This window comes from Podarcis melisellensis (assembly GCF_964234715.1).
Source record: "Podarcis melisellensis genome assembly, chromosome: 2".
Classification (NCBI taxonomy): domain Eukaryota; kingdom Metazoa; phylum Chordata; class Lepidosauria; order Squamata; family Lacertidae; genus Podarcis; species Podarcis melisellensis.
Window position 1 is genome coordinate 48,184,694 of NC_138529.1, and position 14,690 is coordinate 48,199,383.

The following is a 14,690-nucleotide window of genomic DNA, read 5'->3' on the forward strand; positions in this document are numbered from 1 at the left end:
ACTTTCCATACTCATGTGAATTGGAGAACATGTTGCAGAATCTACTCCTGACATGCATAGAGAGGCCACTGGCAAGGATTACCAGGAGCAGCCAAGGGAGCTTTACTATTTTTATGTTATTTTCCCCACCATAAAATATCACTGTGGTTTGCAAAGGAAATCTGACAGCAAAGTTAAATAATGCACAACATAAAACACAAACACATAAAACATCAAAATCCATAAAGTAGGGATTCCACTCACTCAATACATTTCCATTCACTCAAAAATAGCTCAAATATATTTATTCTGGGGTATTTCCAGATTCATTTTTTGAAGAGATCCCCATAGTTGTGATTTCTGCATTGCAGGGGGTTGGACTAGATGATCCTTGGTGTTCCTTCCAACTGTACAGTTTATTCTTATCTAGCCTTACCCTTTCTATTATTTCTTTTGCCTATGTCATCTGTGCCAGTTCGGTTTTCCAAGAGCTGCTTGTTGCTTAGGCCAGGAGTTACTGATCATGTCACTATACTATAAGCTATGGTTTTTTTGAGCATGGCTGCAGAAGATTCTGAAAGGCTGAAGTCCATAAGCCAGTGGATGATCCAGGCATCTATTTAAAGCATTCACATGGTATCTCCAAATACCTTTAGCCTTCATCTGAGAGCAAAGGCTGCCCTTTCTAGCTACCAGAAAAGTTTAAAGCTTCTCTGATGGGAGGTGTTGTCATAGAGACACTTCAGTTTTGAGCGATAGGGGTTTGATGTGGAGCGGTGACTATATGATAGAATTGTGCTATAATGTTTGTGTAAAGATTACTGCAATAATGTGTGTGACGTTCCTTGAGCACTTGAAGTTACTATATGGAGTGGAATGATTTTTAAGAAGTAAATAAATTTGATAGAAGACACTGGAAATGGAAGTACCCCCAACTTCAGGAATCTCCCCCAAAAAAATCTGATGCAAAGAAAGGTATCTCCAGGCAGCCATTAGCTTGCCAGGTGTGAGTGCCTCTTGCCTCCTGAAGAGAAACTGTAGAGACCTATGACTGTCTACTCCTCGCACAACAGGAGATTAGAAAGAGACAGCAGGATTCGTCTGCTTTTATCCAGGCCTCGGTGCAAGTGAGGCAAGATCTTGTCTTTTCAAGCTCTCCACACTTGTTAGATGGCTGGCAAGAGACTTTGGGTCTTTTCTAACTGTCAGGAAGGCTTGCCAAAGGAACAAAACCACTGAAGCATCTCAGTTTATGCCATTTATAAAAATGCAAGATCAATTTTTATCCAGGATGGAATCTTTGCCTACTCCATTTTTAAATTAAGTAATAGGAATATGAGTATAATGGATTTCATCTACAAAAGCTGAATGGTTGCAGAATGCCATTTTTTCTGTTTATATTAATTACTGTTTCCACTACCATCTGTTTCTCCACTCCGCCCCCGAAAGCAAACTTACTTTCACAAGATCAGCTTTCTTATCTAGATTTTTACATTTTCTACATTATCATTCTACCTCTATTTTTGGCCCCCTCTCTACTAAAAATATTAAAATTGCATTGCAAAGGCAAATCAATGCACTTGGCCATACCAAAAATTGTTTTCACCATAGTTTGTTAAACATGCCAGGAACTGGCCCACAGATGTTCAAACAAACCACAGTTATTTTTATCTAGTGGTGGTTGTTTGTTCTCTCAAACTCCTGGATGAATAACTTACTGCAATACCAAAGTCCTTTGCAGTGCCCAAGCACTGGCAAAACACCACCACACCACCAATTCTCTTACTATTGTCCAAGTGCAAAAATGGGATGGGGAACAAGAACATTCCTTCTCAAATCTTCAACCACTCTCAGTGTGCAGCAACAACAACAAGTCTGAAGGAGGGGGTGGGGAACCTGTGGTCCTCCATACATTGCTGGTCTACAACATCATCTGTCATCCTTGACCACTGGCCATGCTAGCTGGGGCTGAAGAGACCTTGAGTACCACAACATTGAGATGGCTACTGGGTAGCCTACCCCTCCCTAAATCTTCCCTTCTTACCCCTGTTCCCAAACATATGAAGGGTTAACCCTTTCCTCTCAAAGCTCTTCAACATAAATCCTTTCACATTCTGGCCACTCTTTGAGTAAAGATACACTTTTTCTCCAGTACTACAGCTTCGCAGTTGAGCATGAGCGATTGGGAAAACAAAACAAAAACATGCTACTAATAGCTTTCTAACTTAGGGTAGAAAGAGGGTAGGTGCCAAAAGGCAAAAAGGAAGAGGTGGCTAAATCAACCCATATATCAGTTTACAGTGGTACCTTGGTTTAAGAACAGCTTAGTTTATGAACAACTTGGATTAAGAACGCTGCAAACCCGGAAGTAGGTGTTTTGGTTTGTGAACTTTGCCTTGGAAGCAGAACATGTTCCGCTTCCTGTTGAGTGTGTTCCATTTGTAAATTGAGTCTCCCGCTGCTATGAGAAAGCACACCTTGGTTTAAGAATGCTTTGGTTTAAGAACGGACTTCCGGAACAGATTAAGTTTGTAAACCAAGGTACTACTGTATATAAAAACTTGTATGAGTGGGTCTGAGTGTCAGCAAGGACTAAGGAACGCGGCAAAGAAACAAGTTTGTCTTTTGATTGTATTCTTGTTACACTGTTGCAGTTCACATTTAGCTATGTATGTATGATCTCTGCCTGGTATGGCGATTTGCTAAAATAGCGCTATAGTGTTTTTGATTCTCTCGGCAGTGGGCGATATAGCTTCTTAGATAATGGATCTTGCTATCTTCCTGTGAAGAGGGGGCAGGGGACAGATGGAAGTGTGTTTCTGATTGCTGCAGCTGGAGTCTTCATCCTGAGGGAGAGAAACTTGGGGGAGGGGTGCTGCTTGCTCCATCTGAGTCCTAATTGCAGAAGCACAGCTGAGGGGCAGGTCTAGGAGGCCCCACAGGAGATGATGGAGGGTGCTGCTCGTGGTGTCCGAAGGACATATTATAATATTGGTGGTGAGTGCTATTAGCACAAACTGAAAGCCAGAGTGAGAGGAGAAGTGAGTGTGCATAGGAAGGCCCCGAAGGATGAAGGTGAGGTAAGGGGGAATAAAACACTGCCTAGAGGGGTTGAGTTTCAGTTAGGTGAGCCTAAAGATGGAAGGCCAAGTGTTAATTTCCAAGTCATTGTAGTGTAAACTGATTCTGAGCAAGCATCTCAGTGGACTCAGGAAGGTGTTTTTGGCTTTTGACTGCCACACCTCCTCCTGAGATGATGGAAACCTGTACTATTTCTGAGGCCTCTAAGGCCAGGTCATTTGAGGCAAGTCACGTCTGTGCCAGAGCTTAAAGAGTTTCCCCAAAAGACATCTTTTAACAGAAACAATGTTTTTAAAAGGTTTCTGAAACTCAGCGGTATTGCCTGCCACACCTAGTGCTAGTACTAGTACATAACAATGGTTGTTAATGGCTGCCAACATCACTTCAATAAAGCAAAGTTCAATGGAATACACATTTCAGCACATCTGACTGGACAGCAACTCAAGAACATTTTTTCTATAAACTTGCCCTAGCAAGAATGTCAAATGTTGAAAGGTGGATAGCATGCCGAGTAAAATAGAATTAATTAGGAAATTATGGTAACAGCTGAAGGTTATCAAGCTAACTATAATGTTAAGAAAGCAAGGAGTATATAAATGAGCTCTACATAAACAAGGACCAGTGGTACAATTCAGTAAAAAGAGTTAGGAATAACTGGTGGGGGGATTGATTATATGGTACTATAGCATAAGATATTTAAGACATGAATGTTAATAAGACGTGTGTGTGTGTGTGTGTGTGTGTGTGTATCTCACATTATATCACTATTCTTGTAAATAGGTAGGTTTACCCCCTTTTTCTTTTTGTATAGATTGTTTGAAGAGCTAATACATAATTTTATATTTTTGTGCAAGTTTCTCTTGTATGAAATTATGATTAACTTTACTAAACTGTAATAAAGGAAAAAATGGGAGAGTGGATGATTGCAGAAATATTTTAGTAGAAGGTGAGTGGTTTTTCAGAGGGAGACAATTAGGTTAAATTGTACAAATGTTTGTGTTGAACATACATCCCTTATTAGATATGGGTAGAAGCACCAAGGTTCCTTTAAAAATATTTTCCCCAGACAGCTGATCTGGAAAGGGATAACTTCTCAGTGGACTATGAAAGGAGCCTGTTGCCAGGCAGAGTAAGTGGGGCAAGAGATGACCAGGAGAGCCCTAGCATTGTGAGTCGTTTTCTTTTGGGGGGGGGGGGATAGGCTTTCCATACATTTTTGTAGCCAGGTGGGGGAGCAGGGATAGAGTGATGCAACAATTTAGAATTAAGCCAAGACATAATAACAAACTACAGTTTGTAGAAGCTGAGATCCACAACTTGCAGCCATGTGTGAAAAATTCCTTTTCCTACTCAGCATCTTTTCAATCCCTTTCAGTATGTCCATTTATCAGCTCAAGAAGAAGAGTTTGCATTTGATATCCCGCTTTATCACTACCCTACGGTGTCTCAAAGCGGCTAACATTCTCCTTTCCCTTTCTCCCCCACAACAAACACTCTGTGAGGTGAGTGGGGCTGAGAGACTTCAGAGAAGTGTGACCAGCCCAAGGTCACCCAGCAGCTGCATGTGGAGGAGTGTGGAAAAGAACCCGGTTCACCAGATTACAAGTCCACCGCTCTTAACCACTACACCACACTGGATGATTCAATCCAATTCCTAGTTCTGTAATGTTCCCCCTGCCCAGTCCTCAGAAAGCAAAGCTTGCCTTGCTCCTTTGTCAATTCCCACAGCACAGACTTCTACCTTCTGCTCACCATGTCCCATCTCCCTGCCAGTCTCTCCCATGTCACTGAGACTTGGATGCACTGCTTGGATGCAGCCCATTTTTGGAATGGCTATTTTATGTTCAGGAACATAATACCCATGGTTTCAGATGTTGGTTTGTTGGCCCCAGAGATAGTTTGTAAGCCTGGTTTGGCTAGGATGTAAAAACAAGGTAGAGTTAAACTAAAGTGAAAAATCCATAGTTTGGTCCATGCATACTTTTCCTGTGGAGACAACATTGGGAAGCCTTAGGGCAAAATACACTGTGGAGAAAATTTCCTTTCTTAATTTTAGTATGCTTTGTCTATTGGGATAGAAGGGCCATTATACTGTCAGTTATTTAACTGCATGACTTTGTGATGAACTCACAAATATAATTATTTAAATAAATAAAAAATAACCATGAATTCAAATGAGGTTTCAAATAAAGGGAAGAAGTGACTAAAGAATGATGATTCATTCTTTGTACATCATTATGGGACTAGCTTCCTCGCTGGATACCTTCTAGACTGAGTCAGTGAGCTATATATTTCAGAAAATGGAGGGGGAAATAGGAAAGGCAAGAAAACAAATTAGACTACATAAATAAAAGGAATATTGCTACGGTAGTTAAATTCTGTTTGCACCATTAAATTAACATCTGGAGTTTTTAAACATGTGCTGGAAGTCAGTTTCTTGATGACTACGTAGCTATTATGTAGATTTTTAAAAATATATAAGCTAATTCTGCCTAAGCTATCAGTAAAAGCTTACTAACAAGGTTTGTGAAGGAATTGCTTAAGGTAATCTGAATGTTAGTTATCATGCAATATGCACTGAGGTATTTGTTTTGATTCATTTGGAATGCCAAATTTCCTCAATTTCTAAAGGATTTATTGTTGTTGTTTAGTCATTTAGTCGTGTCTGACTCTTCATGACCCCATGGACCAGAGCACGCCAGGCACTCCTGTCTTCCACTGCCTCCCGCAGTTTGGTCAAACTTATATTGGTAGCTTCAAGAACCCTGTCCAACCATCTCGTCCTCTGTCGTCCCCTTCTCCTTGTGCCCTCCATCTTTCCCAACATCAGGGTCTTTTCCAGGGAGTCTTCTCTTCTCATGAGGTGGCCAAAGTATTGGCGCCTCAGCTTCAGTATCTGTCCTTCCAGTGAGCACTCAGGGCTAATTTCCTTCAGAATGGATAGGTTTGATCTTCTTGCAGTCCATGGGTCTCTCAAGAGTCTCCTCCAGCACCATAATTCAAAAGCATCAATTCTTCGGCGATCAGCCTTCTTTATGGTCCAGCTCTCACTTCCATACATTACTGCTGGGAAAACCATGGCTTTAACTATACGGACCTTTGTTGGCAAGGTGATGTCTCTGCTTTTTAAGATGCTGCCTAGGTTTGTCATTGCTTTCCTCCCAAGAAGCAGGCGTCTTTTAATTTCGTGACTGCTGTCACCATCTGCAGTGATCATGGAGCCCCAAATCTCTTACTGCCTCCATTTCTTCCCCTTCTATTTGCCAGGAGGTGATGGGACCAGTGGCCATGGTCTTCCTTTTTTGATGTTGAGCTGCAGACCATATTTTGCGCTCTCCTTTTTCACCCTCATTAAAAGGTTCTTTAATTCCTCCTCACTTTCTGCCATCAAGGTTGTGTCATCTGCATATCTGAGGATATGCTTCTTTTAAAGAGGTTTGTTATCCAATGTGGACTGCTATTTGAGAAGAGGGCATTTCACAGCTTGCAATAGACATCTTTGATGAGGTAAAGTGTGAATAGGCAAAATACAAATGTAACAGCTTTTCTTCAGGATTCACAATTCTCCAGCTCCTATGAAATGCTGAGTCTGGAAATAATGATATAAAATCCTGTCACTGTGTTGGCACTAAAAATCTTAACTATAAATCTGTGGGCAATTAAAGCATTTTAGATGATTTTGACTATCTGGTAGTCAAATGACTGTGGAGCCACTGTAGTAAAGAAACTTTATGGGGACTTCTTGGTACATTAGGGATGTAAGAAAGTAGTCTTCCGGTTCTGCTCTGCCTTAATGGAGGCAGCCCCCATTATATAATTGAATTATATAATTCAGCATTTGAATGATTGGCATTCATAATTGTATTATAAATTGATATTGTTATAATGAGGCTATTGGACTGTAATTGAAAATGAATAAAAAAATCAAATTTAAAAAAGGAAGGTAGGAAAGTAAGAAGACAAGGGAAACCAATGTAGCCCCCTTCAGATGTTGTTGGACTGAAACTCCCATCATCTCTGACAGTTGGCCATGCTGGCTGGGGCTGATGGGAGTGGCAGTCCAATAGAGTCTGGAGGGTACCATATGGGCTACCCCTACACTAGATCTTTCCTCTACCATTGATCTAATTGCTAAATAGTTGATATAATGAGTTTGATATAATGAGTTTGATTCAGATCACCACATGCATACACATTCATGCAGATAGTGCATAAGATCACTAAAGGGACTGAGGGATCTGTCCACCTCTTCCAGTTGGTAAAGGAATATGAGTCCTTGATTAAGCTGTGGAGTGGCACTAGAGGAGGATGTGAGAGGTTTTTACAGACACCCCCCCCCATTCCTTTTAATGACCATGTGCACTACCTGCAAATATGCTCATATGTGTGTGGTTGAGGAAGGAAATGTGATTCTATTATACACTATAGTATAATATAACGTGGTGATGCATCTGCAGTGAATTTGCTCTAGGGTTGCCTTATTCCCAAAATTGAAAAGTTTTTGAGGTTTTTTTTTTTGGGAACATCTTGCAGAAAAACCATTCGTTTTGGGGCTTTTCTTATATGTCCATTCCTATCAAACCCTATCAAACCTGATGTTTTTATATGGTTCTTGCTTCAGCTTATGCCAGCAGTAGAGGCTATTGGTTTTCTGAATTGGCCTCTATAGAATGAAATCGCCTTCTTGACCTTTAAATGTGTGTAGATTATAAACCCTGTGGGAGGCACCATGGAATATTCTTGTTTGGTACATCACCTGCCACATCCTTGATGTAATGAATGTGTAGTAATAGGTTAAATATAGGGGACTAAAATGCACAGATCTCTGCTCAACTGCTGACTTAGATAGAAATAGAGAAACCCTGGGGGCATTTTAATCCCCAAATGTGATTGCCTGATGTTCGAAAGGCTGAATCCTTCACATAAAGATTTGTCTCAGCTAGGGCCTTACTTAGCTCCACTGAATAATGTCAAACTTGAAAGGGAATAGAGGTTTGCTGATATCTTTTAACAAAGCTGATATCCTTTTGCCTTGTAGCTTGGGTTTGCTGATATCCTCTTGCCTTGCAGTATCCAGGAAAGGGGTTTTTTTCTTTTTCAAATTGGAAGTTATCCACAGAAGGTTGTTAGGAAGTGTATCTGTGAAAATGACTTTTAACTCCCTCCATGACATGTTACGAAGTGAGCCTAGGAGTGGAGCTCAAACATTAGGAGAACCTGAAAAGCAGTCCTTGCAGTAGACGGCATTAAGTAGTATGTGTTCTTTAACAGCCCTGAATACAGACAATGTAATTGCTATTTTGATTAAGACCCTTGAGGTTGCTATCACTATTTTACTGCAGTGACAGGCTGTTTCTTTCCATGTTTGCTCCAGAGAACTGAAGAAACTCCCACTAATTTCACAGAGACTTTCTGCCATATCAGTATGCTTATGACTGCAGACTAGCGAACGAGGGTGGTATTCAGCTGTGTGAGCAGAACATCTGCTTACACAACAGAACTCCCCCTGTGTGTGCTCCATGCCATGAACAAAATGGACAGTGTCTGTATGGTAGGAAGCTGCTGCATGTTCAGCCTCATGTTGTATAAAACTGGACGACATATATTGTGCTGCCTCTTTAATGAGACTAAATGGAAAAGTTCACTGAAAACATAAGCTAGAAAAAGGTATTAATTTTCTCATTTCAGAGCACTGACACATTTTTTGTTATATTGGCTGGCCAGCAACAGCCAATTCCCAAGTGCCTGAAAGATTTCTTGAAATTGTCATGTAATTTATCCTCACCAGCGAACTTCTATGAACTTCTATACATGCACTGTCATTCTGAACTTACAGGATTCCCCAGCTCTTAAATAAAATCTACATTTTAAATAACAGGCTAGAGCATGAAGAAAGGAGGATTTGCTAATAGATAACTCGCATGTCAAAGCAAAAACACAATTTAGGTAAACTAGCGACTGTGCTGCTCATTGGTAACAGCCCCCACGAACATGGTTTATTTACCAAGCTTAGCTTATGATTGTTCCATGTTTCAGCATTCCTGGAGCTTTTACATGCCTACATCTCTTTTTAAATTCATTTATAAATTATACTTGCATAAAAAATATTTCTAAGGAGAAAAGGTGAAAGCATGACTCTTTTCTATCTCTAAGACGAGCTTTTTTTGAGTAGTCACACACCTGACTCATTTTAAAAGCCGTAGCATATTCTGCAGTATGATGCAAATCAAACAAATTAAAATCATACAAATTAAGCACTGAACCTCTAGCTGTTTGGGGGCTGGATTTATGTCAGCTGATGTTGGGATATCGCCCAATAGAAAGACCCACAGTTTCAATATCCATTTCTTATCATCATGACTCCCCCAATTTTTGCTCAAATCACCCCTGAACACCTTTAAAAAATAAAAGTGTGAGGGTGGGGAGGGAAACATCACAAAAGGGAAGAGGGTTGAGCATGATCCTGTGTGAGAGGGAGGGAAAGTTCATTTTCAGTGCCCCTAATAACTAACTGAACATAAAAACACTCCCATTTAACTGTTGAGGGGAAATGTCAATCTATCAGGATGGTCATGCATTGTATTTGTACATGATTTAGTAAGTCTTGTTTGAGTACTTGGTACATTGTAAGGTTCTGTACAGTACTTTTTAGGATGCAGAGTGAAAATAATAATACAATAAAGTTTCCCCCTCTTTTGTGTATTCTGCTGCCTAGTCAATTTTCTTGGTGTGTAGCGATTGTCTTTTTTTATAAGAAAAAATCTTTAAGAACATTACTTGGGCTACTTGCTTGCCTAGACGCTGAACTTACTACCTATCATTATCCCTCATTACCTGACCTACTCAGCTTTTTCTTGTGCAGCTGCCTATAATGGGTGATTTCTCTGAGCTGTGCTGTCGAGACATTGTTATATTTCATAGAGGGGAGAAAAATCGCACTTCTTCAATCGATAGCATTGCCATGGGGACTCCTGCAAAAAAAGTCTCTTCTCAGTTTCTCTGCGTTGGTGTCCTTTGGATAACTAGTTTAAAGTGGGGCCAGGGTGTGGAGGAGGCCTGAAAGATCTTGCCGAAGACTCTTGTAAATTGCCATGCTGGTAAGCATAAAGGTAATAGGGTGTCAGCTAACAGCATGAGGAAGAATCTGAGAGCAAACCACAAAATTAAGATGTGATGGTACTGGCCGCTGACAGTGCACTTTATTGGATAAAGGATAGACTGTGTCTCAACGGAAATAGTGCAGGCAGATGTTCCAATGAGCTAGGCTGTCCTTTTGGATGGATGAAAATACCAGCCGCCTTTTCTTTTTTTCTCTTCTTTTTTAATGGCACAAAATGCTTTCTTCCAGCTCTTCATTACATTTGGGCAGCTAGCAATTTATTTATGAGAGCAGGAAGTGTACTTGAAATAAAGCCCTTGTTGCAAAAGAAACCAAGTAAATCAAGGAATACTGGATGCCAGAAAAGAGCATAATGCTTAGCAACAAGAACACCATGCCTGCTGCTTACTCCAGTTGCTGCAGAATGAGTTCGGTTGCTGTCTGGCCTTAATTTTATATATTGGTGTGCATTCCTCTTTCAAATTCAGCACGAGGGAGTATTCTATCAGGACAAGTGTATCTACACCATGGCATTTGTGAGGGATAATCTCTTGCCCTTGTGAATGCTCTGGAGGGGAAGAGAAGGTTCAGCCTTCCTTCACCCTGCAGACAGCCATTGCAGGGGATGTAAATCAAGGACTGGACTGTCACTAGGACTCATTTTTTGCCTTCCCTCCTGCAATTGCTTCAGAGGGAAAGGGGTAGCTTATTATCCTTGCCCCACAAATGGTTGTTGGAAAATGTTTTGAACTCAGTAGCAGCCCTGCCAAAGGAAATCATGTGTCTGAGTAAATTTCTCCTCCCACTGAGGTTGCTTCAGAGAAGGAGAAAGCACCACAATTCCTCTTTTCCAAAGCTGCAATTCAACTCATTTCCTCCTAACAACACAATTCTCCCCTTGTATTGTAGCTCAAGGATTGCAACCAAGATGTTCCCTGCCAACAGAAAGAAGCATGCATGTGACAACTCTTGCCTGCCATGTTTTTTAGAGAGGTGTTGAGTTGAATGGAGATGGGTTCATTTCTATATCTCTGTGCTTTCCTGCAAGGGTAGGACATTTTGCTAATGTATAACTAGTGAAGAGGATGGTTGATTTGATTAGTCCACAAGTAGCCAACATGGTGTCATCCAGATGTTGTATTATCATTGACAATTGCTAGGGATAACGAGATTTGCAGTTTATAACATTTGGGTGACACCATGATGGCTATCCCTGGATTAGTCACATTGATTCTGGATGGCCAGTTGCTAGGGCCCATGGTGACTAGAGGAACTACTTGAGTTGACATCATTTTCTCTAACCAAGAAAGAAATCCTGGGGTTGTAGTGAATATGTCACTGAAGATTTAGAACCATCATACAACATTTTGGGATACTTGAGGATTCCAGTCTTTTCAAATTCCAATATGAAATGACATGATCTCATGTGCAGACCAGAATTTTACAATCCACTGGGTAACTCCATCTTTAAACATGCAATACAGTTTTCAGCATGATCAAAACACTCATTTAAGTACATGTTTTAAGAGAAAATACAAATTTAAGTATATAGTGAAATATATATCTTTAGCTTTCTTTTCTTTAAAAAAAAATATATATCACAGTTTACTGTGAAAAAAGAAAGAAATTATGGATAAAAACATAAGAATGTGACACAGAGCAGAAATTGACAGATTCACATATCCCTAACAGCAGCTATGGAAAAGGTGAATTCTATGCTAGGGGGTTATTAAAAAGAAATTAAAAAATACAACTCCAAATGTTATAATGTCTCTATAAAAATCTGTGTTGCGCTCATACTTGGGATATATTTTTACGAGATTTAGACTTTAATTTTTAGGCTATTTTCATTGAAGTTTGTTTTTCTTGTTGCTTTACTATACTTTGTGTATTTTTACTCTTGTTATAGATTTTTATAAGGTTTTATAGAAAGACTGGATATAACTATATCATAGTTATATAACAATACATAACAGTAGGAAAGGGCTACTGCCTTCATGCCCTGTGTGTGGGTTTCCCAGAGGCACCTGACTTGATACTGTGCGATGCTCAGCTAGATGGACCTGTGAACTGATCCAGTCAGAGGGAGGGTTCTTAGGTACTGGCAGTCTTTTTTTCAGAGGGTACTTAAGGGCATGCAGGACTGGCTGCTCTTTTTGTTGTTGTTAAAAAGTGTGACACTTACTGTAACAACTTCATGGTGAGTACTGGCACCTATTCTAGATAAAAAGCACTGGATACTGGTAAGACACTTCCTACAATCTTCTTGGTTCCTCTTTTTGATGTTGAAGTGCACATTCAAATTGAAATAATGTTATATAGGTCATGCTGCTGAGAATGATGTATGTAATCAATATAAAGGATTCAATTGTGGGTTTCTCCAGAAACTGACATCCCGATGAGTTTGAACATTTAGTTGATCAGAATAGGGCTTTATATTCAGAGTCAGGATCAGACTGATTTGGCAGTGAAAGGACGTTTCACTGCCAGCTCCAGGGCTGAGTTTCCCATTTTTTCCCTGGGTAATTCAAGTCTTCTGCCATACTGAAGCTATCTGAAAGCTTTTAAGTATGGTGACTATCCACTTCCTGTTTCATGAACTGGATTGATAATTGAAACAAAGAATAAAAAAAATTCCTTCGAGTAGCACCTTAGAGACCAACTAAGTTTGTTATTGGTATGAGTTTTCGTATGCATGCCCACTTCTTCAGATACACAATTGATAATTGGATTGATAATTGTCATGGTCTAAGCCTTAAGCTCAAAGTAGGAGGAGGATGACTTTTCCAAGTCCAGGGCTTCTGTGTACCACTAGTTGAGGAATTGGACCAAGATCCTGACATTGAACCTGAGGTTAATGTTCAAGAGTTTGCACAATCTAAGCCAGCACCCTCATGAATGTCTCCCCCCCAGTCCAGTCCACCTGCACAACCAAGTACCTCCACTGCACTTAATCAACAGTGCAAGAGAGCACATTGAGCGGACTGCCACAGAAAGAAGTATTTACTTCCAGGCTAGTTGGTTGGCCCTTTCAGGAGAAGCTTAGGATGAGAGACTAAATAGAGGGACTCCAAACTTTGTCAGAACAAGATGGTTGTTTAGGGCTTTCAGTGGTGTTGATCTTTCTCATAATCAAGATTATAAAGTTACATGCAATTCAAAGACAGCAATAACTACGTTGTTATATGAAGATCAGTTCAAAATCTTGGATAGTATGTAAAAACTGCATATGCTGGGAAGGACATTGTTCATAATGTGAAAATGACTGAGAATATGTCAGAGGACTCTGCATATTTGATACACACAAGTAATTTGTATGCGGCATTTCCAGGTAAATCTTGGAAACAGGTAAATCTTGTAACTGGTATTTATGCCAAATAAATTAGTGGATTCAAATCTTCAGAGTATCTTCATTTGTACATTCAGAGTTGGGAAAAGATTTTCCCGACTTTGAAAAGTCACTTTAGATACTTTCTGGATTATATAAATCCTAGCCATTATTATTAGCCTTTTGTGCATGGCTTCATCTGAAGTGTAGAATAGTCTGTTTCAAAAATAACTTGTGAAGGGAACATAGTAATTGAGGTCAGATGCAGCCACAGTCTTGATGAATTGTACACTGAGAACTGCATTAAATGGGCAGCATCCATCTGGAGATGAGTTCAGCACTTAGGGGTTTCTTTTATCCTCTCTGCGCTTTGTAGCTTGGTGATTAACTGCATATTTGTGTCTTAGAGCCCCTGTTTCTGGATACTCATCTTTATGAAGTAGAGATGTGTGTATTTCTTTATCCTCCAGAGAAGATGATTTTGTGTTTCTTTATGACTTTTCCCATTCTCTTAGGCTACTGTGTAGCTTTGGGAAGAGATGCAGTCTTAGAGAAAATCTCTTGCCATTCATGCCTCAGGAGCTTTCCATTGGTTATTGCCTGCAGTCACTGAATTATCCAACTTGAGGATACATTCATCGTCTTTTATGGGAGAAACAAGTTCATAGCCTATAGGTGAGCCTTCTTTACTGTTTCAAATAAGGTGTAGTCAAGAGCCAAACAGGAAGTTGTCACCAATATAGGTTTGTCTTTGAAGGATCTGGCAAGGGGTGTGTGTGTGTGTCTTTAAATAATGAGATAGATTTTTATCTTCTAAATATATTCATTCAGAAGTTTGTCACATCTTAAAATATGTATGTATCATAATGTATCATGTTTGCAGCTTTTTGTTTTCTTTTTAAGAAAGTGTGTTTTTGTGTGTGTATCCCCCTCTTTTGTATAAGCATTTCTGTGGAACTGGAGAAACAAATATTTGGTAGCTGGGAATGGAAATAAAAATTCTATCTGATGTTGCAGAAAATAGGACTGGTGTACAGAGTGTATAAGCAGGTGAATATTTGGAGCCAGTATCTAAATGTATGTTAGTAAACATTTGAAGAAATTTGAAACTTTTTTTAGCTACAGGGTTTAAGATGGCATGACTGCAACAGGAAAAAGAGATTTCAGGATTGGTTTGAAGTTACATGTAGGGGTGGGTGGTGG

At 39.9% G+C, this 14,690-nt stretch overlaps 1 protein-coding gene across 5 annotated transcripts in view; it reads left to right on the forward strand.

The window, feature by feature from the left end:
• LOC309363121 (A-type potassium channel modulatory protein KCNIP1) overlaps nt 1-14,690 on the forward strand; it is a 552,464-nt gene that overhangs the window by 199,258 nt on the left and 338,516 nt on the right. The window lies entirely within an intron of this gene.